The 16934-nt window shown below is 40.2% G+C and overlaps 1 long non-coding RNA gene across 8 annotated transcripts in view; it reads left to right on the forward strand.

The window, feature by feature from the left end:
* Nucleotides 1–16934, forward strand: part of LOC139184549 (uncharacterized) — a 192670-nt gene that overhangs the window by 150086 nt on the left and 25650 nt on the right. The gene's annotated exons all lie outside the window — the stretch shown is intronic.

The following is a 16934-nucleotide window of genomic DNA, read 5'->3' on the forward strand; positions in this document are numbered from 1 at the left end:
TTCTGTTATATACTCCAGGGCAAAGGTCTTGCAGTTTCTAATAAAAAAGCACTTTTTTTTTGGTCACTGGTTTCACATTACATTATTCTTTTAAAATTCTTGTATGCATAAAATTTACTCTATCCTGTGCTGTATTATGTGATCCACTCAACTTTTTGTAGAAGAAACAGTGCTTTTATATAATTTTTAAGACATATTTTAATATAATTTACATTTTATATATATTATGATATACATTTGTACCATACTATATTGTTTGAGAATCAGTTGATTTTTCTGATAACTGGAGGTTTGAGATTATACATGAAAATCATTCACATTTATTATTACTAGGGGAGAGAACTTAATTCACAAACACTTGAATACTTATTGCATCTAATATTGCATTAGGACTGGGGACACAAAGAAGTTACAGCCTAATCTATCAAAGACTTTCCCAGTAAAAGTATAATCATACTGGGATAATTGTTATAATATTGATGACAGTTTGTTAACTGTGATATGGAAATGAAGGATCCAACTAAATTTTGAGGGGTTATTAAAGAAAAAGAAACTGAGATGTGGCACTTGGGCTGTCTTTCAGATCAAGGAGAAAGTTGCCAGGTAGACAATGAGGGTTCAGACGTAGGACTTATAAGGAGTTGTTGTTGTTGTTTAGTTGCTAAGTTATGTCTGAGTCTTTTGTAACCCCATAGATTCTGGCCTGCCAGACTCCTTCTGTCTATGGGATTTCCCAGGCAAGAATGATGGAGGGGGTTGCCATTTCCTTCTCCAGGGGATCTTCCTGACCCAGGGATTGAATCTGCATCTCCTGCATAGCAGGCTGATTCTTCACCACTGAGCCATCAAGGAAGCCTCTTACAAGGAAAGAACACAGCACAAACAGAGGCATAGAGATGTAACAGAATTTGGAGGTGGGTATGGTCAAAGCTTCCACTGCATGGTTACAGTGGTAGGTTGCAGTGAGGCCGGGGGTTGGAAAGTGTATTGAGATTGGATTGAGAAATTCTTCTAGACCAGATGAAAAATTTGGCCTTATATAAGCAACAGGGAGCCATAGAAAGTTTTAAATCATCGTTAGCTTTATATTTTATAATAGTAATTTGGTTTTTCGTAAGAAACTTAGATGGAAAGTTGATAGAAGCAGTTTCAGTTCAGTTCAGTTCAGTCGCTCAGTTGTGTCTGACTCTTTGCGACCCCATGAATTGCAGCATGCCAGGCCTCCCTGTCCATCACCAACTCCCGGAGTTCACTCAGACTCACGTCCATGGAGTTGGTGATACCATCCAGCCATCTCATCCTCTGTCATCCCCTTCTCCTCCTGCCTCCAATCCCTCCCAGCATCAGAGTCTTTTCCAATGAGTCAACTCTTCTCATGAGGTGGCCAAAGTACTGGAGTTTCAGCTTTAGCATCATTCCTTCCAAAGAACACCCAGGACTGATCTCCTTTAGGATGGACTGGTTGGATCTCCTTGCAGTCCAAGGGACTCTCAAGAGTCTTCTCCAACACCACAGTTCAAAAGCATCAATTCTTCAGTGCTCAGCTTTCTTCACAGTCCAACTCTCACATCCATACATGACTACTGGAAAAACCATAGCCTTGAGTAGATGGACCTTTAAAGGACCAATTCATCAAACTTGAGTGCCAGCAGTTCAAGAGACAGTAAAAGTCAGAATTAACACAGTGGCCATGGATTCTAAGGCATTTCAGAGTCTGAAAAAACTGGACTTAAGCTAGCAGTGGGAGTGGGAGGAAGATCAAAAATGAAGGAAAAGGAGTTAATGTCTTTGGTGATTGATAATGCTTTTCCCAAGATTGGTGATACTGAAGGGGGAGTAAAGAAGGGGAAGAGAAAAAGGTACACCTAGAATTCTAATTTTAATGTGTTGAGTTTGAGATACTAGCAGAATATCCAAGAACCTAGGCCCTCTTTGATTGTCATTTTCTAGGTGATATCAAAGTCCTAATAGTAACTCTAGTCATACTTATCAGTTGGAGGTAAAGAAGAAATTTTGAGTCTTACATACCAATCCTTTACTCTCTCATTTTGTATTTTCACAAATGTTGGAGTTTCTTTGTTATTTGATGAGATCAGCTTAAAACTTCCCCTATATTTCCTAATTACAGTAACCTAGGGGAAGCATTGAATTGTGTTGATAGAATTGTTAGCTACAATCTGCCTCTAATGATAATAACTTAGGATCATGAAGCAGCAATATTTTAGCCCAAGTGAAAACAAACTTTATCCTGAACACATGTGTTCTTTTGCCTTTCTCATCTGATGTAGCTTGGAAATTTTATTTTCCCATTTTGAATAGTGGATTCTGCCAACTGTTTTAAAAGCTTTTCTCCTTTTCGGGGAAGAGTGGAACAGTTTTCCTCTCTTTTGTCTGATGGCTGAGAAGTTAAGACTTAGTGAGAAAAATATACACGCTACAAACCTCAGAATGTTCCTCTTGCTTTTAACGTTTGATGTGCCTGACAGATTACCCTTTCAAAACAGGGTAATAAGATAGGTGGTGCTGGGAAAAAACTTTTCCATCCAAGGCAAAAGCTCATGGACATTGAAAAGAACTGGCATTAGCCTAGACATTTAGGGGAGGGGAAATGTTTTCCTGGGGCACAGATTCTATACTGAAAGGCTTTATAGAAAGGGAACACTTAAGTATAGAATGGGAAGGAAGGAGAAACAGGCTAGACACAAGAAGGGCCCATAAAGAGGATCTGCTTCGAATAGCTGACTTTTCTGAAGTCCTTAGACTTGGATGAATAAAGCTTGTTTCGCTTTAGATTATTCTCTTTACCCATGTTGATTCTTCCACAGACACATCTTTCAAATGCGTCACATCTACTACCCTCTAATCTAATGTTACTATTTTAGTCTAGGACCACTCTCCTCTTTCCTGAGGTTGCTGCCTTAGAATCCTACCTGAGCTCCCAGCATCAAATACTCAGCCATTTCATCTCCTAATACATTCCACATAACCCAGAGAGATCTAAGATGCAAATCATATCTTGTTGCATCCCCTCCCAAACCCTTTCATTGCCTCCACTCCACCCTTCTGGTCCAGTTCTAGCTCTCTACTGTGGCAGCAGAAGTCCCTCTCTGATATCCTCAAGGCTCTTTGCTCTGCTATGAGATTCTCTTTCCCCTTCCCATGATGAGTCTCTATAAACTTTCCCCTGAGTATATGATAATCCTTCAAGTTTCAGAGAAGATGTCACTTTCCCTGGGAACATTTCCCGGCCTCCTCACTGCAAACATGTTCCTCTATAAGTTCCAATAGCACCTGGTGATCACCTCATAGTAGGATTTAACACACTTTCTTGTGATAGTCTGTTTTCTTATCTGTATTCTCCACTAGTCTTTAAACTTCTCAAGTATACAATCTTCTTTGTTCATCATTGTAACTCCTTTCTCCAGAATAGCTTCAGATATTTGACACTCAAATGAAGTTTGTCCTTCTTTACTTTCTGTGGAAGAAATACATGGCTATTTAGCATTACCCATAAAATAGCTCTCCAGCTGAATAAAGACAGTTAAGGTACCTATGTAGTCTTATTTTGCTTCAAACAATTAATTCTGCCTTTTGAATCTTTGTTCATTAATCAGACTTTATCCGGTAGCTCTAAAAATTGATTGTTATCTCCTGAGACAACCCAATTCTAGATTCTGTTTTATTCCATAGATTGAATTTACTCTGAGGCCAAATTTCTATATCTGTAGCCTGTGAAAATTGAGTTTGTGCTTGAAACTCTGTAAGTAGTTGGAAGTGGGGGAGACGAAGGAGAGGGCATGGGGCTCATATTGGTTATTATATCTTTGGGAATTGTTTTGTAGATCCTGAGAAATGTTTAGGATCTCGCAGATAAAAATGGTTTAGATTTCATAGTCAGCTCCTTTTCTCAAATTTACTGCTTCCTCTTGCACTTTTTCTCAAACTACAAAGCTGAACTTCCTTCTTCAATATGTTCCCCTCTGACCAACACTCAGTCACATAGCTTCATCTGAGGAGAAAATATATTCCTTGGTACAAAAAAGTAGAAACTCTTACTTTCACCATATTTCTTATACTTCTATCTCTGTCTAAAACCTCCCCTTTCCAATAAAAGTGGAAGCTAGATTAAAGCTGTATTCTAGTATGGATATGATCAGAACAAAATAAAGCAAAGCGACTGATTCAAGTATTGAAGCTTACTATACTGTACGATTCAATTTTTCTAGATAATTATTGCTTAAGTACAATATTCTTCACCTGCATTCTTAAGTGTTTTAGGTCTTTAGAAATTTGTTCATTTTTCACCATTGTGTAGTATCTGTTAGCTCAGTGGATGCTAAAGTGGTTGGCTAGTCTTCTGATTCAAGATGATGGACTGAACATTCGTATTGACTAATTGTGCTGCCACGCACCTCCCTGAAATGAAAGTGCAGATGTACAAAATGAAATAAACTTATAAAACAAAGGAAAGAAAAGAGGGCTTATCCTCAAATAAGAGATTTAAAAATATTTTAGGAAATGAAAGGTCAATTAAATAATAGAATATAGCAGTATCAGGCATGTTTGGAAAACCAACAGCGTTAGTAAGACAATCCGCACAAAACCAAATTGACCCTTGTAGAATAATGGAAACTAAGAGCATAGTGCAGTGAAAATAAGTGTCAACAAATGTGTGTGTGTGTGTGTGTGTTTAAGTGTATATGGATAAGAATCAGGAGAATCTTCATAAGAGAAGTGCTGGGCTGACCTTGTGGAAAAAGCAGATGTACTGTTCTCCAGGTGGATAGGGGCAGGGCATTTTGCACAGAGGGAGCAAGATAAACAAAACACAGAGGAAAGTACAGGAGACTACAGGTAACTGCAGAGAAATTATAGGGCTGACATGCATAGAAAGAGGTCGGCTTGCTGAGACAGATAGGGGTTAGCTCATGAGGAGCTCCAGACTTCAGAAGCCATGCTAAAGAGTTGGCATTTTATCTTGTCAGTAAGGAGAAGCAAACACTTTTGTGGAGGTGTTTAATTGAGGAAAGGACTTATATGATCAAATATTCTTCAGGTTGATTGCTATGAGTTCTGTTTGTTAGATGGATTCCAAAGGTTAAGTCCCGAAGCAGGAAAAAGAAAATGAGAGAGCTTAAACTAAGGCGGTAGTATCGGGATAGGATTGGACTTAGTGAGCCTAGTGGCAACATTTATCTAGACAGAGAATACAGGATGAGGAGCAGATTTCAGAGGAACATAATGAGTTCCTTTTTAGTTCTTTGTGAATGTTCAGAAATGGCAGCTGGTGTTGCATAATTGCAAAATTAGGGCTTAGCTAGTTACTGGCTTCTAAGAACATAAATGCATTCCTTTTTTCCTCTGGCCTACTCTTTGAAAAATGACACCAAGGGGTGGGGCTCTAAGGGTGTTTTTTTGAGTAAGGACCTAAATGTAAGTTTCTTTACATCTTTCTTTACCTGCTCTGCCCCTTCTCAACATTTTGGATGATTGTTTTGATTACAAAGTTAATTCATGATCATGGCAAAAGTTCAAGCAAAACAAAAATGTAGAAACTACAGAGTAAAACCCCTGAAGTAACTTCCCACAGACAGCTAACACTGACAGTTTAGTTTAGTCTTCTAGATCTTTTTAGTGTATATTTTTTTATTTGATCATGCATTATATTTTGTCAACTCTTGCTATCATACTGTTTTTTATTTTATTTCTTTCATCTTTAATTAGAAATATTTCAATTATACAGAAAAGTAAATAAAACAGAATAACATCTATATACTCTGAACTTAGATTTAAGAGAAATCAACACATTTCCAAATCTTTTCTGTAAGTAAAATTTCAATATAGCCAAACCACCCAACTGTAATCACTTCTCCCTTGCTCCCTCTCTCTCTCTCACTCTCACTCTTATTATTATTTACATTAAATGTTTAAACTTATGGTATCATACTGTATGTATCCTTTTACAATTTGCTTGCTTTATTTTTTTAAAAATTTATTGGAGTATAGTTGATTTACAATGTGTTAGTTTCTGGTATATAGCGAAGTGAATCATATAGCGAAGTGAATCATATATATATATATATTTTTTTTAGATTCATTTCCCTTGTAGGGCTATTGCAGAAAATTGAGTAGAGTTTCCTGTGCTATACAGCAGGTTCTTGTTAGTTATCTATTTTACATATAGTAGTGTGTATATGTCAGTCTCAAGCTCCCAAGTTATCCTTATCCCCTGGTAGCCATAAGTTTGTTTTCTACATCTGTGACTCTACTCCTGTTTTATAAATAAGTTTATTTGTACCCCCGTGTCAGTTTCCACATACAAGCACTATCCAGTGATGTTTGTCTTTCTATGTCTGACTTACTTCACTCAGTATGATCCATCAAGTTGCTCCAATATTCTTTCTTTCAATGCAACATTATATTTTTTGAGGTTTAGCATGTAGATTCATTTTACCATTTAAAATCTACTCTATGATACAGAATTTTACTTTTCTGATACTACAGTGAGAATAGCACTATATTATCAACAATACTGTAAAGTGTATCCTTGAACACCTCTGCTTGTATGAGTATGAACCTTTCACAGAAGTGAGACTATGGGAGGTACCCATACTCAGAGAGCGACAGATGACTTTCCAAAGGGGCAATACCAGTTTATATTACCACCAGCCATTGGTGCTTTCCTGATTCCTCTCATTTCCTTGCCAATGCTTGCTTTTTTTTAGATTTAAAATTTTTGTCAATCATGTTGAGTGCAAAATGGTATCTGTGATGGTAGTTAATTTTATGTGTCACCTTGTCTGGGCCATACCCAGATATTTGTTTAAACATTGTGTCTGTGAAGGTGTTTCTGGATGAGATTAACGTTTGAACTGGTAAAGTGAGTGAGTTGCCTCCGCCAATGGGGCTAGGTCCCATCCAACTCACTGAAAGCCTGAATAGAACAGAGAAGAATAAGGAAAAATTCTCTCTTCCTGCCAGTCTTTGAGTGGGGACTGGGATCTTCTCTTGCCTTCACAATAGGACCTGGACTAAAACTTTTACCATTGACTCTCTTGATTCTCAGGCCTTCTGACTTAGTCTGAAACCATTCATGGGTTTCTTCTGGGTCTCTGGCTTGCTGGCTATAGAGCTTGGGACTTTTTGGCCTCCGTGATTCATAAGCCAACTCTTTATATCTGTATCTGTATCTATCTATCTACCATATCCTATCCATTCTATTTCTCTAGAGAACCCAGACTAATACAGTATCTCATCGTTGTTTAAATAGGCATTTCCCTTGATAACTAGTAAGGTTGAATATTTTTTTCCCACATGTTTATGAGCCATTTGGGTTTTCTCTCTGATGAATTTTCTATTCATATACTTTGCCCACTTTATATGTGTCTAGTCACAGCCCATTCAGCTGTTCTCTCCCTCAGATACTTAACTTTAGGGACATCCTTTCCAACTTCACTCCCTGTGATGGTGTGTTAGTTGCCAAGTAGTGTCTGACTCTGTCACCCCCTACACCCACCACTTTAAATTTCTTATCTGTTTAAATATAAGTTGAAGGAAAGGAAGGCTAATTCAGAATAAAGAAGGGTGATGTGGGCTGATGAGCAGTGTGTCCTTCTGTAAATAAGGGGTTTAGAATAAGAGAAGGTAGAATGAATGTGCAGCCTCAAAATCCGCCACTGATGAACGCTCTCAGAGAACATGGTGACATTGACATGCTGTGCTAGCACTTCCTACCCACCACAGTGATTTAGTGTTGTGTGTGGATCTTGGAAGAGAACATACCTCCCTTTAAGCTGTTAAGGAAGCAGGTAATAGTTTCCTAAAGTGGCTGGTCTTGTTCTTCTTTGTATGGTTTATAATGATCCTAAATCACTCTGAGGAAAAAAAAATCTCATTCACTTCATACTCTTTAATTAAGATGTCTGTTTTGGCACCATTTTAGTGGTATTTAGGTCAAATGCCTACTTTTCAGAATGTCTCCCTTCCTCTGTTTTTTTTTTCCTCCAGTTTTCACTATTTCATTAGGCTATAACCATGCTCTGTGTTCTGCATGGGTGTTCCTTGGAAACAAAGAATTTTTGAGATGGCAGGATTGGGACTAGTAAAAGAGAACAGGAAGATCCTTGACCAGAGTCTCCTCCGGAACAGATGGTTAAGGAACATAGATAGGGGAGTGTGCTCAGTGACCTTCGCTTAATGGGGTGTCCAGGCCACTGGGTGCTCCAGTGTGGGTGGCCATCCTAACTGACCCCGTGGTTCTAGAATTGCTATAATGATATCAGGGATGCAAAACAAAGATCGAAGTATGCTGCAGAGACTGCTCCCACTACAGAGGCCGTATACTTCTCCAGTTGAAAATTTTCCTTTGCCATAGTCCTAGTCAAACCAGATTGAATTGAGGATCCAATTTCAAAAAATGTTTCCTTTTATAAAAGGCATTTCTTTTCACTCTTCTCTCCAATAATAAATATGGAATCAGTTTTGAAACTTGACTGGAAACCTTACCTGTCCACAGGGAGGTTGTGAAAGGTTACTGATAACCAGAGGAAGCCCAGACTAACATAAGGTGCCGCGCTGTTCAAGGTGCTCAGTGGCGCAGTCATGGCCGACTCTTTGCAATTGGACTGTAGCATGCCAGGCTCCTCTATCCATGGAATTTTCCAGGCAAGAATACTTGAGTGGGTTGCCATTTCCTTCTCCAGGTGATTCGAGGTGGATATTGGTTATTTCCTTGTCACTTTCTGTACCTATCCTTGCTCTGGGGTTATGAGGGTTATGATGCATACCAAAGGCAAAACTTAGTAAATCAACTCCTCTGAGAAGTATTCTCTTCTCATTTTTCCTACAGTCCCCATATACTCTCACATCTTCCTGTGTGTTAATCAGGGTTTTCCAGAGAAACAGAAATAATAGGATGTGTAGAAATATATGTAAGAGGATTTATTATAAAAATTGGCTCACACAATTAAGGAGGCCAAAAAGTCCCACAGTTGCCTGCAAAGTTTAGAGTCAGGAAAGCCATGGTGCAATTCATTCAGAGTCTGAAGGCCTGAGAACCAGGGGAGCCAACCTGGGAGGGCAGGAGAAGATGGATGTCACAGTTCAAACAAAGAGATCAGTTTCACCCTTTCATTCTTTTTTTTATTCTATTGAGGCTGTCAACAGGTCGGATGATGCCCACCTGTATTGGTAAAGGCAGTCTTCTTTACTTAGTCAACTGACTGAAATACTGACCTGGAAACACCCTTACAGAACACCAAGAAATAATATCTTACCAGCTATCTTGGCATCCTTGGCAGTCCATTCAGGTTGACATAGAAAATGAGCCATCACACTGTATTTGCCCCCATTGTTAGAATTACTTACGCATTATAACTGTTCACTTATCTGTCTCCATCATAGAGCTTAGACTCCAGACTCCTCGAAAGGTAGGGCTGGTGCTGTCTGTTTGATCTCCCAGACCATGCCCCCTAATACCTGGGGGACAATTTTACTGGCTAGAATTGTGTGTGGGGAGAGGATTCAGCTGCCAACTGTCATGAAGCTTCTATACTTCTTTTGGCCAGGCTTTTCCTCCCACCCCCCATCCTGACCTCCCTTTTACCGCCATCTTTCTGCTTCAAAGGAGATAAATAACACTACACTTGTACAGTGGGTTTACATGTATTGTGTCATTCATATTATTATTCCACAATAGTAGATGAAGTTTAAAAACTAAATACCATGTTCGTATATTTGCAAATGTCTGGAACAAGAATTGGGAACAATGACAATTGTTGAGCTTGTTATTTTGAGCTTCCCAGAAGGTAATAACTATGGGGATTTTGTGGACATCTGAGAGAAGTGTATCACAGATGGTTTGCCTTTTATTGGCCCATTTTGCCCAGAAGGCAACACTAACTGAAACAAAGGAGCCTTATACCAGAAGGGTACAGGGTCACAGCCTTCAGGGTGGCCCTGGCTCCTCGCTCTGGTCTCTCTCTCTCTCTCTTTCTCTCTCTCTGGTCTGTTCTATACTGCTCATCTTGTTACTTCATAATCTGGGACTTGGGACATTTTTCTTCTCTGGACTGGAAATGACAGAGCTGTCAAGCATTAGTTTCTGGTTGGGATCTCTGAGTCAGGTAAGAGAGCTGGAGTGATTAAAACTGGGCTCATATCCTCCCAACAGCCAAACAAGCATTTGGAAGTACAAGAAGAACTTGTTAGGGGAAGACACCCAGGAGGATGTTTTCTGTGCTAAAGTCAGTGAAAAGCAGGTTTCCTTTGTGCCTAAAGAGACGGTGGCACTGAGCAGGAGCCCTGTGGCAGAATCTCCATTAAGATGTCAAAGTAAGCTGTATGAAATTGCTTCTAGAAAGCATCTCAGATGAAAAAGTCCAGCATCATAGAACAATAACTGTGGTCATGGTGAGCTCTGACAACTATAATATAGTTGGCCAAGAGGGGAAAAATACACTTGAACTCTGAAGAGGCCCATGATATCTTGGATAATCTCATCCAAATGTGTCATGGTCTTTTCTTTCTCTCTTCCCTCTCCCTTTTCTCCTCCTGCTCCTCTTTTCCTTTCCCTTTCCTTTTCCTTTTTGACCTCTTTCTCTAAACCTTCTTCCTTCTGTTCTTTCCCTTCCCTCCTCTATCTTTGCTAATCATTCCTTCCTCTTCTTAATGCTCAGTGCTGCTTTGCATCAACAAACATGTACCAAACTGGTGCTTGTGCCAATTACCATGCTAAGAGCTGGGGTATCAGGGTGAATCAGTTCCACTTCCTGCCCAGCACCACGGGATAATTTGATGGGTTCTCCTCAGCCCCTTCCTGCATCCCCAACTTCTATTTCCTGGAACACGTTCCACTCACCAGCCTTGGCATTCTTACTTAATACATAATATGGGCAACTGGGATTTTTCTCAATCTTACCAAAATTATCTTCAGAAAAACTTATTTTTTATTGATGTATAGCATATATTATAAGGGTAAATGTGCTTATTGTACAACTTGTTTCTAGTCAAGTCCCTGGGGTACGGCCTCCAACTGTTCCTTTTCCAGTAACATCTCTGTCCATTTCTCTCCTCTTAGAAATTCTGGAGCTGCCATTATTCCTGCTCTCAGGTAGTTTGCCACCTCGGGAAGCAAAATTTAGATTAATTGCTTTAAAATTTTTTGATCAATCTGATAATTGATAAGACTAGCTGATACAACTGATTTAGAAATGCTCAATTTAGCAGACTGTTGTGCTTGGGCCCCAGGAAAGGGTGAAGCAGAGGAACAAGAAGCCAATTCTCAGGGCACTCACTAGGATTGCATAACAGAGAGAAGCATCAATTAACACAGGTTCTCGCCAGAACACCCATAGTGCTTCCATTTCCAACCAGAGCAGAAACAGTTCATTCCGTAAATAAAAAATAGCTTAGTTTCTGTTGCAGCCTGATTGAGATCAGCCAACTTTTAGGCAAGGAGCATGACTCTTCCTTGCTAAAGCTGTTGGCAAACTCTTTTCAGCTTTATGCAAGAGATTAGGTTAACTCTTGCAAAACTGGTTCACCAGGAACAATGACTAAGTGGATTTTTTTAGTATCTGGCGTATTATGTCTGAGTGGCTATAAATATATTTACAAGCTGGAGTTTCAAGGGAGGGGAGTATTAGCTTGCTGGAAAACAAGCCAAATGCATTATGGACCTACACCCAGCCAGCAGGCTGTTTTCATCTTCACTTCTTGTACTTTTATTTTCTTTCTCAAGAACTTTATGTCATTTTTTTCTTTAACACTAAGGATTTCTCTCTCCCCAGTTCTTATTGTGAAAGTGCGTATCTGTTGTATGTGTGTGTATCTCTCTACGAGGGGGTAGAGAATCCTGTGCAGGTGTGTTCATGTTATTAAATGTATATCTGCTTATTAATCTCTCCAGTGACAAAAGGCAATCGACAAACAGGTGATGTTCTTATCCCTCCCTTTTTGCAGGTGGTGACTCTGAAAGCCAAGAGAAGTTTTCTTTCAAACAAGAAGTGTTTTGGAGTCTGAACAACTTTGCATTTAGACAGTGCAGCTTTCAGTTCCAGATCTTGGCTGTGGGGCAAGCAGAGGGTGTGGCAGACTTTGCCACAGGGCAGTGTTTCCTGCTTGTGCTCCCAGGAGATTGAAATAAGGATTTCCAATGAGGGAACTTTCTTGAAGTATAAAATATACTCATGTGCTCTGGGTATAGTCAAGAATGAGTTAATAGTACATGTCATTTTTCATATTTATCATTGAAACCACATCACCTGCAGTCTTTTTCTAAGCCTACCATTCTGAGAAACACTTTAGCGGTGCCCCAGGGCATACGAAAGGAACGGAATGAGCAAGGCATCGCAGAATAGAAAACTAACCCATCATAGTTCCTATTGGTCGGTAGATAGTTTTCCACTTTTCAGCACTGGAATTGATCTGAGGAGAGTAGTCCGAATTGGGGACTCCCGTTTGAGGATGCAGGGCTTCTGGAATTTTCCCCTTTCCTTTATACTTTGCTCTACCATGTTCACTTTGAAAAATCAACATATTCCATTTGACTACATGCAGAGTACATCATGAGAAACGCCGGGCTGGAATAAGCGCAAGCTGGAATCAAGATGGCCGGGAGAAATATCAATCACCTCAGATATGCAGATGACACCACCCTTATTGCAGAAAGTGAAGAGGAACTAAAAAGCCTCTTGATGAAAGTGAAAATGGAGAGTGAAAAAGTTGGCTTAAAGCTCAACATTTACAAAACTAAGATCATGGCATCTGGTCCTATCACTTCATGGCAAATAGATGGGGAAACAGTGTCAGACTTTATTTTTTTGAGCTCCAAAATCACTGCAGAGGGTGATTGCAGCCATGAAATTAAAAGACGCTTACTCCTTGGAAGGAAAGTCATGACCAACCTAGATAGCATATTCAAAAGCAGAGACATTACTTTGCCAACAAAGGTCCGTCTAGTCAAGGCTATGGTTTTCCCGGTGGTCATGTATGGATGTGAGAGTTGGACTGTGAAGAAAGCTGAGCACCGAAGAATTGATGCTTTTGAACTGTGGTGTTGGAGAAGACTCTTGAGAGTCCCTTGGACTGCAAGGAGATCCAACCAGTCCATTCTGAAGGAGATCAGCCCTGGGTGTTCTTTGGAAGGAATGATGCTAAAGCTGAAACTCCAGTACTTTGGCCACCTCATGAGAAGAGTAGACTCATTGGAAAAGACTCTGATGCTGGGAGGGATTGGGGGCAGGAGGAGAAGGGGACGACAGAGGATGAGATGGTTGGATGGCATCACTGACTCGATGGACGTGAGTTTGAGTGAACTCCGGAAGTTGGTGATGGACAGGGAGGCCTGACGTGCTGCAATTCATGGGGTCGAAGAGTCGGACACAACTGAGTGACTGAACTGAACAGAACCAAACCTTTCTCCAGAGTGAGGGGTTTTAACCACCTATATGTTTAGGTGTTATATATCATCTGTTACTTTGTCTTTTTTTAAGTTCAAGGCAAATTCTGGTAACCTTGGCACATACTTAAACTGATTCTTTTACCACTCCTTTCTTCTCTGCAAGCTGCTTTCTCTGGTTTCTTCTAACTCAATCCTGCTGCTAAGTCGCTTCAGTCATGTCCAACTCCATGTGACCCCATAGATGGCAGCCCACCAGGCTCCCCTGTCCCTGGGATTCATTGCTGCCCTTAAGTTGACAACCTTGTCTTCCCAGTCCCCTGTGTCATCTGCTTGGTCTCTGCTGTCCAGTTCTCTGCCTTGGAAATCTCAGACTCACATTTCTATGTGTACGTGGTCTCCATTCTGACTGGCCTCAGAATCCCCCAGCATCCATGCCAGTTCTCCTGATATCCACCCAGTCTTTGACTCAAGGATGAGGCCCAGAATTGTCCACATCTAAATGATACCCCAGTGGATTCTGATGCTCACCTTGGATTGAGAAACACTGCTCTAGGTTCTGGGCACATAGTGCCCTATCTTTTTCCTGGAGCTACTCCTGGATCCTGATTCCATTTCCCCTTCCTCTGTCCTCAGAAGGAATAACAATGGAAATATTTGTAAAGTTTCTACTAGGTCTGAGGTGCTTGAAATATGTTGCTTCATTTAATTCTCACAATACTCTTCCAGAGTATATATCATCATCTTTAAGGATGAGGAAACTAAGATTCAGAAGGTCTGGGTAATTTTCCCAAAGTGCACAATTAGGAAATAACAGAGCGGTAGTTCAGACCATCATGTGTCAGCATCTACAGCCTTACTACTTAAAATGTGTCATTCCTGGATCAGCAGAATCAGTGTACTTTGGGATCTTGCTAGAAATTCAAATACCTGGGTGTCATCTCAGGCCTACTAAAACAGTTTCTTTGGGTGTGGGGTGTAGAAATCTGTATTTTATCAAGCCCCTCAAGTGATTTTGATGTACCGTAAGAAGCACCAACCAAAAGTTCCATTTATTTCCCCACTATATTGTCTGATGTATTTCCCTTCATTTCTTGCCTCGAAAGAATTGCCTTATTTCTTTCCCGGTAACATCACTATCTGCTCACTGTGCAGTCTTACTCATTTCTTTCTCAATCAGCAGTTTTATTACATACACCCTTCTCATTTCCTTTATATTCATAGTATCTGACTGAACAAGCACAGGGCTCCAGCCCGGCTTCAGGTTTTGCCCTGTTTTGACTCAGTCTCCATATCTTCCCTTGCACAGTTTAAGGCCTTGAAGGCACTGACTTCCAACTCTCTTTTCTAAACTTGAAGGTGCTCATGTACATATGGGTACAGACTACGCATGAAGACTTCAGTTTGATCATACCAACTAGTTGCCTCAATAATGTCTGTACACTACAACTGGAAATATCTACTCATGGTAGTCTACTTCAAGTTCGGATTTCCAGACAGAGAAATGCAAACATCCAGTGGCCTTGGAGGGAAAGTTTCATTTAACATTGAACTGTGTCTCTTCCAAGTGAAGCAAGGGTGGGAAGATTTTTGAATATGGATCTGCTGGTAACATGGCACCTCCTCAGAACTATAATCTCATTCAGGGGTGGATTATATCTAAATCAAACCAGAAATGCTCCCATGATGCTCTTCCCTTAGTCAGAAGTTTCCGAGTGGCAAACAACTCTTGGTATCTCTGCCTCTGTCTACACGTGCAGAAAGTTCAGGCTGCTTTGCAAAAGTCTGATTGCTCTAGAAAACATTTTGATCCTAACTTCAAAAGAATTTTTATGCTATTTGGACTATTTTTGAAAAATGAATTTATTCCCATATCTTTAGCCTCACAAATAGTCAATGCTGCTGTTGTTGCTAAGTCGCTTCAGTCGTGTCCGACTCTGTGCGACCCCATAGACAGCAGCCCATCAGGCTACCCGGTCTCTGGGATTCTCCAGGCAAGAACACTGGAGTGGGTTGCCATTTCCTTCTCCGATGCATGAAAGTGAAAAGTGAAAGTGAAGTTGCTCAGTCATGTCCAACTCTTAGCGACCCCATGGACTGCAGCCTACCAGGCTCCTCCGTCCATGGGATTTTCCAGGCAAGAGTACTGGAGTAGGGTGCCGTTGCCTTCTCTGACAAATAGTCAATAATGATTGGCAAAAGATTAGCTTTTTGGAGTTCAAATTATATAAAGTTTCTTTGGGTGGTTGATGCATCATTGTTATTTATTTATTTATATTGAAGTATAGTTGATTATAAATGAATTCATATTAGTTTCATGTGTACAATAGTGATTCAATATTTTTATAGCTTAGACTCCATTTAAAGCCATTACAAAACAATGTCTCTATTTTCTTGTGCTATATAATGACTTCACTTTCACTTTTCACTTTTCACTTTTCACTTTCACGCATTGGAGAAGGGAATGGCAACCCACTCCAGTGTTCTTGCCTGGAGAATCCCAGGGACGGGGGAGCCTGGTGGGCTGCTGTCTATGCGGTCGCACAGAGTCAGACACGACTGAAGCGACTTAGCAGCAGCAGCAGCAGCAGCATACAATATATCCTTGCTGCTTGGATATAGTGATTTGTATATCTTAATCTCACACTTCTATACATCCCCTCTTCCTACTGCTAACTGCTAGTTTGTTCTCTGTATCTCTAATGCATCATTGTTAGGTAGAATAAGACAAAATCGAAAGTTGACAAGGAAAACTTAGTTTAGGGGTCTTTAGTTATTTTTCTTCAGTTACATTTAGCTTCCCAGATTGCTTCTTCAATGCTACCTTTCATAAGAATGTGTGTGTGTGTGTTAGTTGCTTAGTCGTGTCCGACTCTTTGCAACCTCATAGACTATAGCCCACCAGGCCCTCCGTCCATGGGATTCTCCAGGCAAGAACAGTGGAGTGGCTTGCCATTTCCTTCTCCAAAATGAACTATAGAAAGAAAGAAAGTGAAGTCGCTCAGTTGTGTCCGACTCGTTGCGACCCCACGGACTGTAGCCTACCCACCAGGCTTCTCCATCCATGGAATTTTCCAGGCAAGAGTACTAGAGTGGGAGAATATTCCATGTGTAAATATTAGGTTATGTCCCCGGCCATTTGTAATGGTCATGTTTTTCTGTTCAATGGCTTGTTTATGGAATTGTATCCTAACTGGAATTGCAGTTGATACTTCAAGATGCAGTGGATACATTTATATCTTTCTTCTTTATTTCTAAATGTTTGTCACTGGGTTAGGGCTTCTAGCCATGAGTACTCTTGAGTCAGCTTAATTATTAAAAGAAGAATTATAGTTTTGCCATATAGTGACCTCGCCAGAAGCATCAATTCAGCTTGGTTTCAAATTCTGTTCACATTTAAATGTGTTTTTTGATATATTTTGTTTAGCAGTTTGTTCACCTTCTCACTGCCACTGTTTTTCCTGAGCATAGAACTCTATACCTAAACTCAATAATAAGAAGTTACACAAAACTCTGGTTATTTTTATTAATAAAC

Source organism: Bos indicus, chromosome 8 (genome assembly GCF_029378745.1).
Source record: "Bos indicus isolate NIAB-ARS_2022 breed Sahiwal x Tharparkar chromosome 8, NIAB-ARS_B.indTharparkar_mat_pri_1.0, whole genome shotgun sequence".
NCBI lineage: Eukaryota > Metazoa > Chordata > Mammalia > Artiodactyla > Bovidae > Bos > Bos indicus.